Source organism: Manis pentadactyla, chromosome 4, assembly GCF_030020395.1.
Source record: "Manis pentadactyla isolate mManPen7 chromosome 4, mManPen7.hap1, whole genome shotgun sequence".
NCBI classification, from domain to species: Eukaryota; Metazoa; Chordata; class Mammalia; order Pholidota; family Manidae; genus Manis; species Manis pentadactyla.
The window spans coordinates 41,546,895-41,561,912 of NC_080022.1; the positions used below are offsets into that span (position 1 = coordinate 41,546,895).

Consider the following 15,018-nt stretch of genomic DNA (forward strand, 5'->3'; position numbering starts at 1 on the left):
TGTTTCCAGGGGAATCAGTAAATAAATTATTTGCTTTTAGTTTGTTTAAATTTCACACAAGTTGAAGCCAAGCCCAGTTGGTAGTTTTCGTTTCCTGAGTAACTAAACTTTGGGCCAAGCATCTTACATTAATTCATTTAACCCTCACAGCAACCTAAGTCTGCTCTTCACAGTTTACAGATGAAGAAACTGAGGTTAAAAGAGGTTAAATAAACTTGCACAAAATCACACAGAAATTGGAAACTGTGTTCTCTAATTCCAGACATTTTACTCTTTTGTCTGTTACCTGCTGCCTGCCAAATATCTAAAATAAACGGACTTCTAGTTTATTAATTAGATCATTGATATTCCTTTGTGGCTAACCCTCAATCTAGTTTTTACACACAATATGCAAAGTAACAAATGTCATGATTTACATACCCCCAAAAGTCAGTTCATAACTATCATTAAGTAAGCATCTGACTTCCCGTCAGCCTTCCTTTCTGAATGATTATGTCTAAAAGACGTTTGCTTAGGTGGGGCATGTGTATGCATGTGTGGGTGTGTATATACATACATATGTTCTCAAGCCATGTTCATTGAGAGGGCCTGGGAGCAGTGACACCCTAATAGCAATGAGCTACTTAACACCTCCCTCTTGGTTTCTAAATGCTATTCTACCTAAAAAATCATTTTCCACTCAAAGGAACTTGGGTTTCTTGAGAGATGGCTGATTCCAAGGGCAGGAAAGGTACAAGATGAAACTGGACTCTCATATGCCAAAAATAAGGAAGTAGTCAAAGAATGAAGACATGTCAAAAGGACACAGGCCAGCTTGAAGGGGCTCCCACAACCCCCACAGGACCAGTATAGGGACAATTTGAGAATCAATATAAATAATCGTACAATAGATTACACTCCATTGTTTAAAATAAGAACCCATCATCTAAACTGATATATACAAAAAGAGAAGAAAGCTTTTTGTTACAGTGGAAGGCCAACAATGAATGTAGAAGGGAAGAGGGGATTAGAAACTCACCATCTGGCAACCAGAAGAGTAATAATTAATTCAACCAAGAAACATCTATATATGCTAAGCTACTTGTTGAAAATTTGGTGAGGAATGGGATATTTACAGTCTCAAAGATATATATTTAATAAATAAATACACCTCCCTACAATATATTTATTAAGAAGGGGAAAAGAATAACTTTACAGTGGAGAAACCTGGCAAATGCCACTGTGATATAGTAAGTTATAAGAAATACATATTTGGTCATTCTTATGACCAAATATATGTTTCCCAAGTATATTTGGTATTCATCCACAATTCCTGAAAACACTGCAGAGTCTTAAAGATAAAATAGGGTTAATGAGAGACTTTTGGACCCCCACCCAAAGGCAGGGGCTGGAGGTTGAATCAGCCAATGGCCAATAATTTAGTCAATCATGACTATGCAATAAAGCCCTCACAAAAAACGATGAGAAGAGCTCTCTCTGCTCTGCTTTGCCTGCTGTGCTCAGTTGAATCTTGCATCTTACTTGGGGAGAGCTTCTTTGCTTGGGAACCAGAATGCCTCCACTTGCCACTGAGCCAGGCCCCAAGCTCCACAAGGATAGAAGCTCCTTTATTTGGGACCTTGCCCTAGGCCTCTCTTCATCTGGCTGTTAACTTGTATCCTTTATGGTATCCTTTATTAAACTGGTAAATGTAAGTGTTTTCTTGAGTTCTGTTGGCCACTCTAGCAAATTAATCAAACCTAAAGGAGAGGTCATGGGACCCTCCAATCTATAGCCATTAGGTCAGAAGCACAGGTACCTGCCTGGGGCTTGCAACCCACATCTGGAGTTGGGGGTGGGGGACAGTCTTGTAGGATGGAACCTTTAACCTGGGAATCTGGTGCTGTTTCTGGGCAGATAGCTCCAGAATTGAGTTGAGTTCTCCAACACCCTGCTGGTGTTCAGGAATTGCCTGATGTAAGTATGTGTGGGAAGAGCCCCTCTCACATATTTACACATTGGAATTGGGTCTGGTACCCAAATGAAGTTCTACTATTACTGAGGTGTATAATATTGTTACTGTTATACATATATGTACGGAAAAAATACACCATCTCATTTGGTGTCAGAAATGTTGCAGTCACTCAATTTGTGAACACAGTTAACATCAGTAATGGGGCAAATTGAAAGTGTTACCACCTGATGGTATGCAATGAGGAAACCCAGCATCACTTCTATGCTCTTCCTGCTAAAAATGCATAGCCTGAATCTAATCAAGAGGAAACATCAGCCAACCCAAACTGAGTATAATTTATGGAAGTAGCAAGGTCATGAAAATCAAAGACTATGGAACTGTTTTGTTTAAGGACTAATTATATATGATAATTAAATGTATCACTATTGGGACAATTGGTTAAACTTGGAGACTGTGGGTTAGATGATAGTAATACATCAATGTTAATTTCCTTATTTTGATAATTTGTGTGTGATGAGGCATCATATGGGCAACCTACTGTCAAAGGTTCAGGGGAAAGAAGTCTTTGTACTCTTCTTACAAATTTCCTATTAAGTTGAATTTTTTTAGGATAAAAAGGAAAAAATGTTAGCAACAGGATCAAAAAGAATGCCATTTGAAACATTGGAACTGTCAGTGTCTTAAATGTAAAATACGAGTCCTGGAATTGTGGGTAGAAAACAGAACTTTGTGTGTATAATAGTAGCAATTATTCTACCACAATTCCAATATCCTGCTCAATACCTACCTCCTTCTAAAAGCCTCCTTTGACCCTCCCAGCCCACACTCATTATCATCCATTCCATGTATGAACTCAGGATACATATTTTTTGCATCTCTTTCTTAGCACTTAATCATAAATAACCTTGTGACTTCTTTTGTACTGTTGTCTTATATAAATTTTGAGTTCTTATTTAAATCTTCCAATGAATATGTTATCTCCATAGTTATGTTGTAATCAACTTAGAAGCAGATACCACACATGATCTCTTTTTCTTCCCAAAGTACCTCACATTGTTTTCTAACTACATTTCCATATCCCAAGGATTACCAAAGAATAATTAATCACACTTAGCAAAAATTTTTTGTATCCCAACTAAGTATCAGGTGCTGTAAATAATAATTTCTTACATATATAGAATGCTTTACATTTCTGAAGTACCTACACATCCATTATCTCATTTTGAGGAAGGTGCTGCCACATGATAAACATGCTTGGAGAAGAGCTGTGGTTTACTGATAATCACTCAGCTATTTAATACCAGAACTAGGATGGCAACCTTGGTCTTCAGCTTCCAAATTCTGTGTTTATTCCACACCACCATAGGAGACAGCAAGTCTGAACACACTGATGGACACGCTGATGGTCATACATATATATCAGTTCTCTGTTGCTGCTGTAACAAATTACCACAAACTTCCTGGCTTACACAAAACAAATACATTATCTTACAATTCTTTCTGATAGAAGTCTGACACAAGCCTTGTTGGGCCAAAGTTAAGGAGTCGTAAGGGTTGCATTCTTTTCTAAAGACTATATGAGAGAATCCATTTCCTTGCCCTTTCCAGCTTCTGGATGCTGCTGGTGTTCTCTGGCTTGTGTACCTCTTTCTTTATCTTCAAAGCAAGCAACACTACATCCCTCTGTGCCTTTCTTCTATAATTATATCTTCCTTTGTCTCTCTCTTCCACTTATAAGAACCCTTGTGATTGAGTTGGATCTACCTGGTGTAGGGACCAAGGCCAGGCTGGCCCAAAATATGCCACTTTGGCATATTGATTACTTTGATTTGAAAGGACTGGAAAAACAGCAAAAGCAGGAGAGATTCTGACTCCCCTCTGGACTCCTTGCCTGGAAACCAGGAAATAGATCTCCCATATAGAAGGTACCCTCTCTGCTCCTGGAGGTCAAGAGATGTCTTTTTCATCATAGACAGGGAATTCAAAGTCAAAAAACCTATGTAAACAAACCTTGCTACTTTTTACTAATTTTCTAGTCCATCCCAAATACTTTTAAAATTCTTTACTAATTAAAGTGCCCAAACCTAAGTTTTCTTTGTCCCATCAGTTCCTCATAGATTTATATTTATTTGTCTAAAATGCATAAGAACTCCATTTCTTAGTCATTTCTTCAGGTCTCAATTATATTATTAGGCCTCCATACATACATAATTGAACTTTAGTTTTTTCTCCTACTAAATCTATCTCATATCAATTTGATTCTTAGGCCAGCTAGAAGAACCTCAAGGGGCAGAAGAAATTTCTTCTTCCCAAACACTGGATGATCCGAGATAATTGCCCTATTTTAGGGTCAGTTGGTTAGCAACCTTAATACCTTCTCTAACCTTTATTTCCCTTTGTTGTGTATCCTAACATATTCACAGATCCCAGGGATTAATATATGGACATTTGGCGGCGGGGGGGACACTCTTCTGTTTATCACGTCCTTCAAAGGTTCACTTCCCCAAGATCCAGTGAGCACTTCAACATCTTAATTCAGGATGTGAATGGTTCTTCCATCTACTAAATATCAGTTATCAGATCCCAACAGTACACTTTATTTATTGATAGTTATTAACTTTTAGAAATTGGTTTCCTGGAAAAATAAGCCAGAGTTTGATTTACAAAAATTAGTGTTCTCTGAGTCCACTGGTTCTTAATTCAACAAATAAGGGAATTGAGGCCAGTGACATTAAGTAACTTAACCAAGGACACATGGCTAGTAAGTGGCAGAGTGGGAATTCAAATTTAGGTCCCTAATCTAATGCCTATGATTTAAACCATAATTTTTTCCTTGGGATCATCCAATTTGCATGGACTGACTTGAAAATGCAAATTTCTGCAGAAAAGGACTAATGCAGTTCCCTCCAGTAGTAGATTAAATAAAATGATGGGTGTAGAGGTGTGTTATAAAGGGGGAAAAAACACATGTGATAGATGAGTGCATTAGTGTATAAGCTGACAGTTGTGAAACAAAGGAAAGACCTAGAAGAGGCTTGATCAAGTCCTAATTCTGCTAGCTGTATGATTGTAGGTGAGTCCTAGACTCTGGTAAACTCTCTTAACCTTGGTCTTCTCATCTAAAAAATAATCCTTCATAGCGGTTTTTGTGAAGATTAAATGCCATAACTCTTTTTTTTTAATTGGAGAAAGCATGAATGCAGTCTCCCACTACCACAAATTATGCAGTCAAGTTTCCCCATTTGGAGAACTCACAGGGGTCAGCATATCCAAAGTGCAATGGATAAGGCTCACCCTGGGAAAAACACCTTCACAACCATAGTATCTCCCCTGACAAGTAAGCATGAAATGCCATAATTCCTGAAGAGCATTTATGGCAAAGCCTAGCCCAAAGTGCATGTTCAAGAACTGTTGGAAAATGTAAAGATCCTGATGGCTTCTTAACCTAATCCACCTGTTGATTCTGGAATGGGTGGTTTATTAATCAACCACAAGGTGGAGTTAGAGACACAGGAATGTATTCTTGAACAAGAATTTTTAGTTTATGGAGAAGTAGCATTTCCATCTGGATCTTGATAGAACAGATACTGTCTCCCTTTAAGCCACCTTCAATGTTCTTCCATCATGACAGTCTTTGGGGTTTTTTGTTTATTTGGTTTTTGTTTTTCGAAAAGAGAGAGTCGGACAGACAAAGGAGAACAGAATTTCAGTAGAAATTTCATTTAATAATGTGAATTTTACTTCCACTTGAAGAAAATATTGGATCTGATATAGAGGGGATGACTGTACAGTTATAAAAGAAAACCTTTGATTTGTTTTGGTTTAGTCTGTAGGTCACAGGCAGATTTTTGTCTACACTCTGCTCCAAAAGGCATTCTTATAACTTCTCCCAAGACGCCCATCAGGTCCCCATGAAGGCAGGGGTTCTAGAAGTCTATCTTAGTATCCCATGATTCTCAGGAGATAGATTGGGCTTCAGTTGTTCACAGAGGATCACTTTGAAGGTATATTTTGAAAAGCTCATTAAAAGCTCAACTCTCATTACCTTCAGGCATGATTTTACAGGCTATGCTTCTATTATAATTAGAATCTCAAGTAAATCATAAGGTCCACTAACAAATACCAACCTTCAAGGGCCATTCTTTTAGGATGCAAACAAGCATCACTATAGGAACAGCTTAGGTTATACCCAAATCTAACTGGATAGGAGAAACCTCTTTGTTTCTATGTATAAATAAAGGATGAATAAGCATTAGCCAAATGAAGGAGAATGAAAGAGGAAAGATCATTCCAAGCTGTGTTCAGGACATGCAAAGGGTCAAAGAAGAGAAATCAATGTACTTACAGGTTTTAAACTAATTACATACGGCTCAACAGTGAAAGTTGGAGGGGAATAACAATTGTTAAAACTGAAGGAATAAGCTGGAGATAAATCATTAGAATCTATATTTTATGTTGAGTATGGATTTTACCTGATGGAAATGTGGAGCCACCAAAGGATATCAAAGGGGGCAGGACAAGATCATATTGATACTTTAGAAAGATCATTTTGGCTGCTAGAGAATAGAGGAAAGCAAGACTAGATGGAAAGTGTGCTGATATATTCTATTTGTCTGTCCAGGTACTGTCTCCAGGACCCTACTTCACTTATACTGTGTCCCAGAAGTTTGACCTGTATGAGCTTTCAATAGGCCCCCCTGTCTGGATTATGGTTGAGTCCAGCATTGGGAAATAATTGCAGGAGATCAGAAGTCAGGAGGAAAGAGGGGTCTCAATTTTAATCCCCCAGCTCCCTCCCTAAGGATATTTCCTTTCACTTAAGGTGACAGGTCTTAACAGACTGCACTCTCTGTACAACTTTTCTCTTCAGATTCTGGTAATCACTCTCTCCCCTTATCCTTTCAGGACTTTGGCTAGTAAAGATTCCCACTGTTGCTAGTACCAGAGGAACCTTATATCCCATATTGGTCTCCCTAAAGCCTGTACATATTTTGTTAATAATTCCTTTCGTAAACACACTGAAAATTATCTAGTTTGCATGTTCCACCTATTTCCTGCCAGGACTCTAACTAATATAGAAAGAAACGAGTAATAATAATGATAGCTAATATTTATTATATTTCAGTCATTCTCCTAAACAGTTTAAATATATTAATTCAATGTTATAGCAACTCTATGGAGTATCTCTCCTTTACAGATATGAAATCTGGGTTATAAGAGATTTTGTAATTTTCCCAAAGTCACATAGCTAGTAAGGAGCTAAGCCAGAATTTAATCCACACAGTCTGTTTCCAGAATCTATGTGTTCTTAACCACTATGCTCCTTTGGTGAGATAAGAGTTGATGTTTTAATTTGAAGCAATTGTGGTGGAATAGAAAGAAGTGAAAGATTTAATAGACATAGCACAATAAGTATTAGCATAAAAAAAGACACATAGATCAACGGAACAGATCAGAGAGTTCACAAAGAAACCCACTCACTTATGGTTGCTAATTCCAGCATAATTTTGAGGATCAATTGAATCAAGAGGCAACAAAATGCATTGGTTTAGGAATGAGATGGACCCAGGTTCATGTTTTGGATCTTACTACCTGGGTGATCTTGAATAAATCACTTTACCTTTCTGGGTTTCAGTTTCCTCATCTGTGAAATGAGACCAATAACACCTACTTCGTGGAGCTGCTATAAGAATTAAACAATGTATTGAAATTCCTAGTCAGAGTGATTAGGCAAAGAAAATAAATAAAAGACATACAAATCAGAAAGGAAGAAGTAAAACTGTCTCTGCTTATAGATGATATTCCTTTATGCAGAGAAAACCCTAAAGACTGTTAAAAAGCTGTTAGAACTACTAAATGAAATCAGTAAAGCTGCAGGGCACAAAATCAGTATGAAAAAAATCAGTTACATTTCCATACACTAATAATGAACTATCAGAGAAATCAAGAGAACAATCCCATTTATAATCACATCAAAAAGAATAAAATACCTAGGACTAGATTTAACCAAGGAGTTAAAAAAACTTGTACACTGAAAACTATAAGACATTGATAAAAGAAATTGAAGACACAAATAAATGAAAAACTACCCCAAGCTTATGGTTAGGAAGAATTAATGTTGTTAAAATGTCCACCACAATATACAAAGAAATTCCTATCAAAATTTCAATAGTATTTTTCACAGAACTAGATGGAACAAATAATTCTAAAATTTGTATGGAACCACATATGACCTAGAATAGCCAAATCAATCTTGAGAAAGAAGAGCAGAATCGGAGCCATCACACTTCCTGGCTTCAAACTATATTACAAAGCTATAATAATTAAAACAGTGTGGTATTAGTATAAAAAAGACACACAGATAAATGGAATAGATTAGAGAGTTCACAAATAAACCCATGCATATATGGTCAATTATTTTATAACAAAGGGGCCAAGAATATACAATGGGGAAAGAATTGTCTCTCCAATAAATGGTGTTGAGAAAACTGGACAGCCAAATGCAAAAGAATGAAACTGAACCCCATCTTACATCATACACGAAAAACAACTTAAAAAGGATTAAAGACTTGAACGTAAGACCTGAAACCATAAAATTCCTAGATGAAAACACAGGGGCTAAGCTCCTTGACATTGGTCTTGGCAGTGATTATTTGGATTTTATACCAAAAGCAAAAATAAGCGGTAGTACATCAAACTAAGCTTTTGCACAGCAAAGGAAACTGTCAACAAAATGAAAAGGCAACCTAAGGAATGGGAGAAAATATTTGCATATCATATATCTGAAAAGGGGTTAATATCCACCTTATATATAAATCTCATATGGCTTAATAGCAAAATCCAACACACAATCCAATGAAAAATGGGCAGAGGAGGTGTTTTCCCAAAGAAGACGGCCAACAAGTACATGAAAAAATGCTCAACATCACTAATCTTCAAGGAAATACACATCCAAATCACAATGAGAGATATCACTTCACACATGTTAAAATGGCTATTATCAAAAAGACATAAATGACAAGTGTTGGAGGACGTGGAAAAGGCAACCTTGTGCACTGTGGGTGGGAATATAAATTGCAGCCATTATGGAAAACGGTATGAAGATTCCTCAAAACACTACAAATAGAACTACTATATGATCCAGCAATTCCACTTTTGGGTATTTATCCAAAGGAAATGAAAACACTAACTTGAAAAGATATCTGCACCCCCACATTCATTTTAACGTTATTCACAATAGTCTAGACATGGAAATAATCTACTCCATTGATGGATGAATGAATAAAGAAAATGTGGTATATATATGTGTGGTTATGTATATACAATGAACTATTATTCAGCCATAAAAAGAAAGTAAGTCCTGCTATTCACAACAACAAACAGTTGGACCTTTCCTTTCTTTGGGTGGCCCCAGTACTTGGACATCTTTATGGCATGGCTTTAACTCTATCTGCTGTTAGATTTAGTGGTTTATATACTTTTCTGCCCTATCAAGCTCCACTAGTCAGGAATAGGGTCTTAGAATCTACATTCATATCCTATCCTTATTTACTACTATAATATGTAACACAGAGTAACACTAATATTTGTTGAATGAATAACTCAATACCTCTAGGAAATTATTTCCTGAGTTTATCTCAATTGGCCTGTCCTGATGTCAAGAAGATGAGGAAAATTACTCTGCTGCTTTATTGATTACTTTTCTTGTTTATTCACAAATCCTGGCACACACTAGGTGCTTAGAGAATATTTGTTAAATAAATGAAGGAATACCAAGCAATTACAGAGAATTGGCAGCTTAACACAGTGGAGGCTGTGGAGTGAAACAAGCTAGATTCAAATCCTGCTTCTAATGCTATGACACACTGAGCAAGCTACATATTCTCAATGTGCCTCAGTTTCCTCATGTGTAAAAGGAGGATACTAAAACCTGTCTCATAGATATAAAAGAATTGTGAGATCTAAATGAGATCATTCTGGCCAGCTCATCATGAGGGCTTAACAATTGTTATCCACAATAACAATTGTTACTGTGCTGAGGGTGGGAAACACTATGGGTCCACCATCCATTGTTTCTTTTTTAAAAAGTCATTATGTGAAGCCACATAATGCAGGCTTTACTATGAGTCTGGCCTCCTCAACATTAGGCAAATGAATAAGTCTCAAACTTCAGAGGACTTAAGAAATAATTAGGGGTATAGTTTAAAAGTCAGAAATACAGATTCCTAGGCCCACATTTTGAGGAACACTGCACTAGTCCCTTAGATTCACTTGTTAGTTGAAATTGGCTTGAGATTGCCACCCTATCTTTGACCCTGGACTGAGCTTTTCCTACTTCTCCAGAATTGACCCCAATTAGCCCTAAGTTTCAGTTTCTCATTATCTGCTACAAAGCCAATGTATAATATCGTCTGCTCTTGTCAGATGTCTCCTCACTGCTCACTGCCAGACATAATTTCCATCCCCTCACCTTTGCTAGTTCTTCAGCCTGTAATTCTTTCTCTTCAGCTTTTTCCTATTTGAATCCTTCCCATCCACCAAGATTTAGCTCAGACCCTTCCTGGTCCATTACATGTATCTCCTCAGAAGTCCTCCTTGGCCATCTCAGTTGTACGTCTCTCTCCTCCCCATTCTGAGAAAAACAACCTCCCTCAGTCCTTGTTTGTCCATCTTTGCTTCCTTCAAGCACTGCTTTTGGATTAAATTATTTTCATGAAAAATAAGTTTTGCCAAGTTTATTTTTCAGAAGGGCATCTTGTATCAGTGAACCAAGAGGGCTGAGGTCACAAAGTTCATAACTAACTCCAAACCTGTACCCTGTTGTGAGTGTTTGGTCTCCATGAAACTAAGGAGCCCATGTGATATTTAGACTAAAAAATTAATGGTCTAAGTTTTCTGACCCAGAGTTTCTGTTAAAGAATAGGAATAGTATGGTGGTAAACAAAAAAACATCTGTTTTAGAGATAGTCTTGGTGAAAGCTCTAGTTCCCTGAAAGCCATATCTGGCCTTTGTCACGAACATCTTTGTTGTCGTTGTCCCCTGAAATACCTAGCAAAATACTTTGCACCAAGTAGGCACTCAACAGGTGTATAACTGAATCATGGCCTGATGATTCAAGTTCTTTTTTTGTTGTTGTTGTTGTTGAGAAGGCATCTCTCATATTTATTGATCAAATGGTTGTTAACAACAATAAAATTCTGTATAGGGGAGTCAATGCTCAATGCACAATCATTAATCCACCCCAAGCCTAATTCTTGTCAGTCTCCAATCTTCTGAAGCATAACGAACAAGTTCTTACATGGTGAACAAATTCTTACATAGTGTGATTCAAGTTCTTGATTTTGTTGCTGTAATGGATAAACACTAAGACACGGGAGTATGATTTAGTCATGTGATGAACTGTATAAATATGAGATGAAAGAAAAAGGATAACTCTGTTATGGACTGAACTGTGTCCACCCAAAATTCTTATGTGAAAGCCCTCACTCCCAATGTGATTGCATCTAGAGACAGGGCCTTTAAGGAGATAATTAAGGTTAAATGAAGTCATAAAGTTGGGGCCCTAATCCAATATGACTGGTGTTCTTATAAGGTAAGAGATGCACCAAGGATGCATATACAATAGAGTAAAGACCATGTGAGATTCTGGGAAAAAGATGGCTTTGTGAGAAGCAAGGCAGAAGCCTCCTCCCAAAATCAAATAAAATATGAAAATACAGCAAATACAACTAATCCTGAAAACAACCTGAAGACTGCAGAACAGACTGCTTACTTCTGGGAAGAAAAGAAGATCTCACAGAAAAGGGTAAAGTGGCAAGGCCACGATCTGGCAGGACCCAAGCCCTCCCTCCACCCCAACCCACAGGTGAGAGGAAGAGGAGCAGAGCTGGGAGTAGAAGCCCAGGACCATTGAACGGGTGGCCCTGGAGATCTGCTCGGGAAACACAAACCCATACTACATGGTGCTACGGAGATTAGTGGCCGAGATTCCAGCCACTTGTGGAGAACAGGTACACACTACCAGCTCCCCCAAGACAAAAAAAAAAAAAAGCTGGCAGTTTGAAGGACTTCCCAGCAGCAAGATGGGTGCTAGAAGGACAAAGATTACACAGAGCTCTCTGCTCAGGAAAAAGGGCGGGTGGAAAATACCTTCCTGATCTGCTCAGCTCAGCAGGTTAGGAACTCTCAGGAGCTTCAGACAGCGCCATCCCCCTAGCTGACAATACAGCCATGAGGCTCCCATCTGTGGTGCACAACCTGCTACTCCTTCCTCCAGGCAGGCACCTGTCCTGCTCACCTGCCACTCCCGCCATTATGGCAGGCCAGCCGGAGGGTGGCTCTGCCCATGGCATCTCCAGGGGCACAACACCGAGGCTCCTCCCTGTGCACATGGCCCACTTGACCTGGCAGGTGTTACAGCCAGGAAGGCAGGAAAGCGCCCCAGCAGAGCTCCTCGCCTGCAGCCCCCACCATTGCAACAGGCTGGAGGGAGGGTGGCTCCACCCACAGCAGCTCCAGCAGCACAGCCCAGAAATTCTCCCTGCTCATGTGATCAGCTGATGGCACACACAGCCCACCTGAAATTAAATCACTACAAGCAAGACAGAAAGGTGCCACAGTCACTGCACACCAACAGCTGTGGCTCCCACACAGGAAATTGAGCTTCTGGGCAATATAGGGTGCCTCCTACAGAAAGCTATTATTCTATCGGAAACACTAACAAAATGAAGAGGAAGAAGAAATTGGCCCAATCAAAACTACAAGAAAAAACACCAGAAAGAGGGATTAGTGAAATCTCCAGTCTTGTTGATACAGATTTCAAAATAAAACTCATAAACATGTTCACAGATTTACAGAAAAGTATTCAAGATCTCAGGGAGCACTTCAACAAACAGATGGAAATCCTGAAAAAGAACCACTCAGAGTTGAAGGATACAGTATCTGAAATGAAACATATGATGGAAGGATTAAAAGTAGATTAGATGATGTAGAGGAGATTGTAAATGAAATAAAAATTAAAGAACAGGAAAACAAAGAAGCTGAGAAACAGAGAGAAAAAGGGATCTCTAGGAATGAAAGAATAATAAGAAACCTGTGCAACCAATCCAAATGGAACAATATTCACATTATAGGGGCACCAGAAGAAGAATAAAGAGATAAAAGGATAGAAAGTCACTTTGAGGAAATAATTGTTGAAAATTTCCCCAGTCTGGGAAAGGAAATAGACATTCACATCATGGAATTGCAGAGATCTCCTAACACAAACAATACTAGGAAGACAACATCAAGACATATAATAATTAAAATGGCAAAGATCAAGGGTGGAGAGAGGAATGAAAGCAGTCAGAGAAAAAAAATCACTTATAAAAGAAACCCCATCAGACTACCAGCAGGCTTCTCAGCAGAGACATTACAGGTCAGAAGGGAGTAGCACTATTTATTTAATGTAAGGAAACAGAAGGGCCTCCAACCAAGAATACTCTGCCTGAAAAGATTATTATTTAAATTTGAAACAGGGATTAAACAATTTCCAGATAAGCAAAAGTTGAGGGAATTCATCATCACTAAACCATCCCTACAGGATCTCTTAAAGGAACTGCTCTAGATGGAAGTGCTCCTATGGCTAAAGAGCTGTCACCAGAGAAAATAAACCCATAGTACAATAGCAGACCAATTAATTACTAAGCAAATATGAAATTAAATCAACTACTCACAAAATCAGTCTAGGGATACACAAAGAGTGTGGAATATGACACCTAATATATAAAGTGTGGAGGAGGAAGAAGAAGGAAAAGAAAAACAAAAAGTATCTTTAGATTGTCTTTGAAATAGAGTAATAAGAGATTTAAGACATACTGTTAGATAGTAAGGCCATTACCCTTGACCTTTTGGTAACCACAAATCTAAAGCCTGCAATGGCAATAAGTACATACCTATCGATAATCACCCCAAATGTAAATGGCCTGAATGCACCAGTCAAAAGACATAGAGTCACTGAATGGGTTAAAAAACAAGACCCATCTATATGCTGCCTACAAGAGACTGACTTCAAACCCAAAGACATACACAGACTGAAAGTAAAGGTATGGAAAAAGATATTTCATGCAACTAACAGGGAGAAAAAAGCAGGAGTTGCAGTACTTGCATCAGGCAAAACAGACTTCAAAACAAAGAAAGTAACAAGAGACAAAAAAGGACATTACATAATGATAAAAGGGTCAGTCCAACAAGAGGATATAACCATTATAAATATCTATGCACCCAACACAGGAGCACCCATATATGTGAAACAAATACGAACAGAATTAAAGGGCAAAATAGAATATAATGCATTCATTTTAGGAGACTTCAACACACTACTCACTCCAAAGGGTAGATCAACCAGACAGAAAATAAGCAAGTACACAGGCAACTGAACAACACATTAGAACAGATGATCCTAACAGACTTGTACAGAACACTCCACCCAAAAGCAGCAGGATACACATTCTTCTCAAGTGTACATGGAACATTTTCAAGAATAGATCATATACTAGGACACAAAAAAAGCCTCAGTAAATTCAGACGGATTGAAATTGTACCAACCAGCTTCTCAGACCACAAAGGTATGAAACTAGAAATAAATTATGCAAAGAAAACAAAAAAGCCTACAAACACATGGAGGCTTAACAACATGCTCCTAAATAATCAATGGGTCAATGACCAAATTAAAACAGAGATCAAGCAATATATGGAGACAAATGAAACAACAATTCAACAACCCAAAACCTGTGGGATGCAGCAAAGGCAGTTTTAAGAGGAAAGTATATAGTAATACAGGCTAACCTTAAGAAACAAGAACAATCCCATATGAGCAGTCTAAACTCACAATTAAGGAAACAAGTAAAAGAACAAATGAGGCCCAAAGTCAGTAAAAGGAGGGGCATAATAAAGATCAGAGCAGAAATTAATAAAATGAAGAATAAAACAATAGAAAGAATCAATGAAACAAGGAGCAGATTCTTGGAAAAAATAAACAAAATAGATAAAACTCCTAGAAGGACTTACCAAGAAAAAAAGAGAC

General features: G+C 38.0%; 1 non-coding gene across 1 annotated transcript; it reads right to left on the reverse strand.

The window, feature by feature from the left end:
• Positions 1-5,136: 5,136 nt before the first annotated feature.
• LOC118916372 (U1 spliceosomal RNA) lies at positions 5,137-5,299 on the reverse strand. The gene has a single exon (XR_005026354.2). It is a non-coding gene; the product is annotated as a U1 spliceosomal RNA (small nuclear RNA).
• Between the last annotated feature and the right edge of the window lie 9,719 nt (positions 5,300-15,018).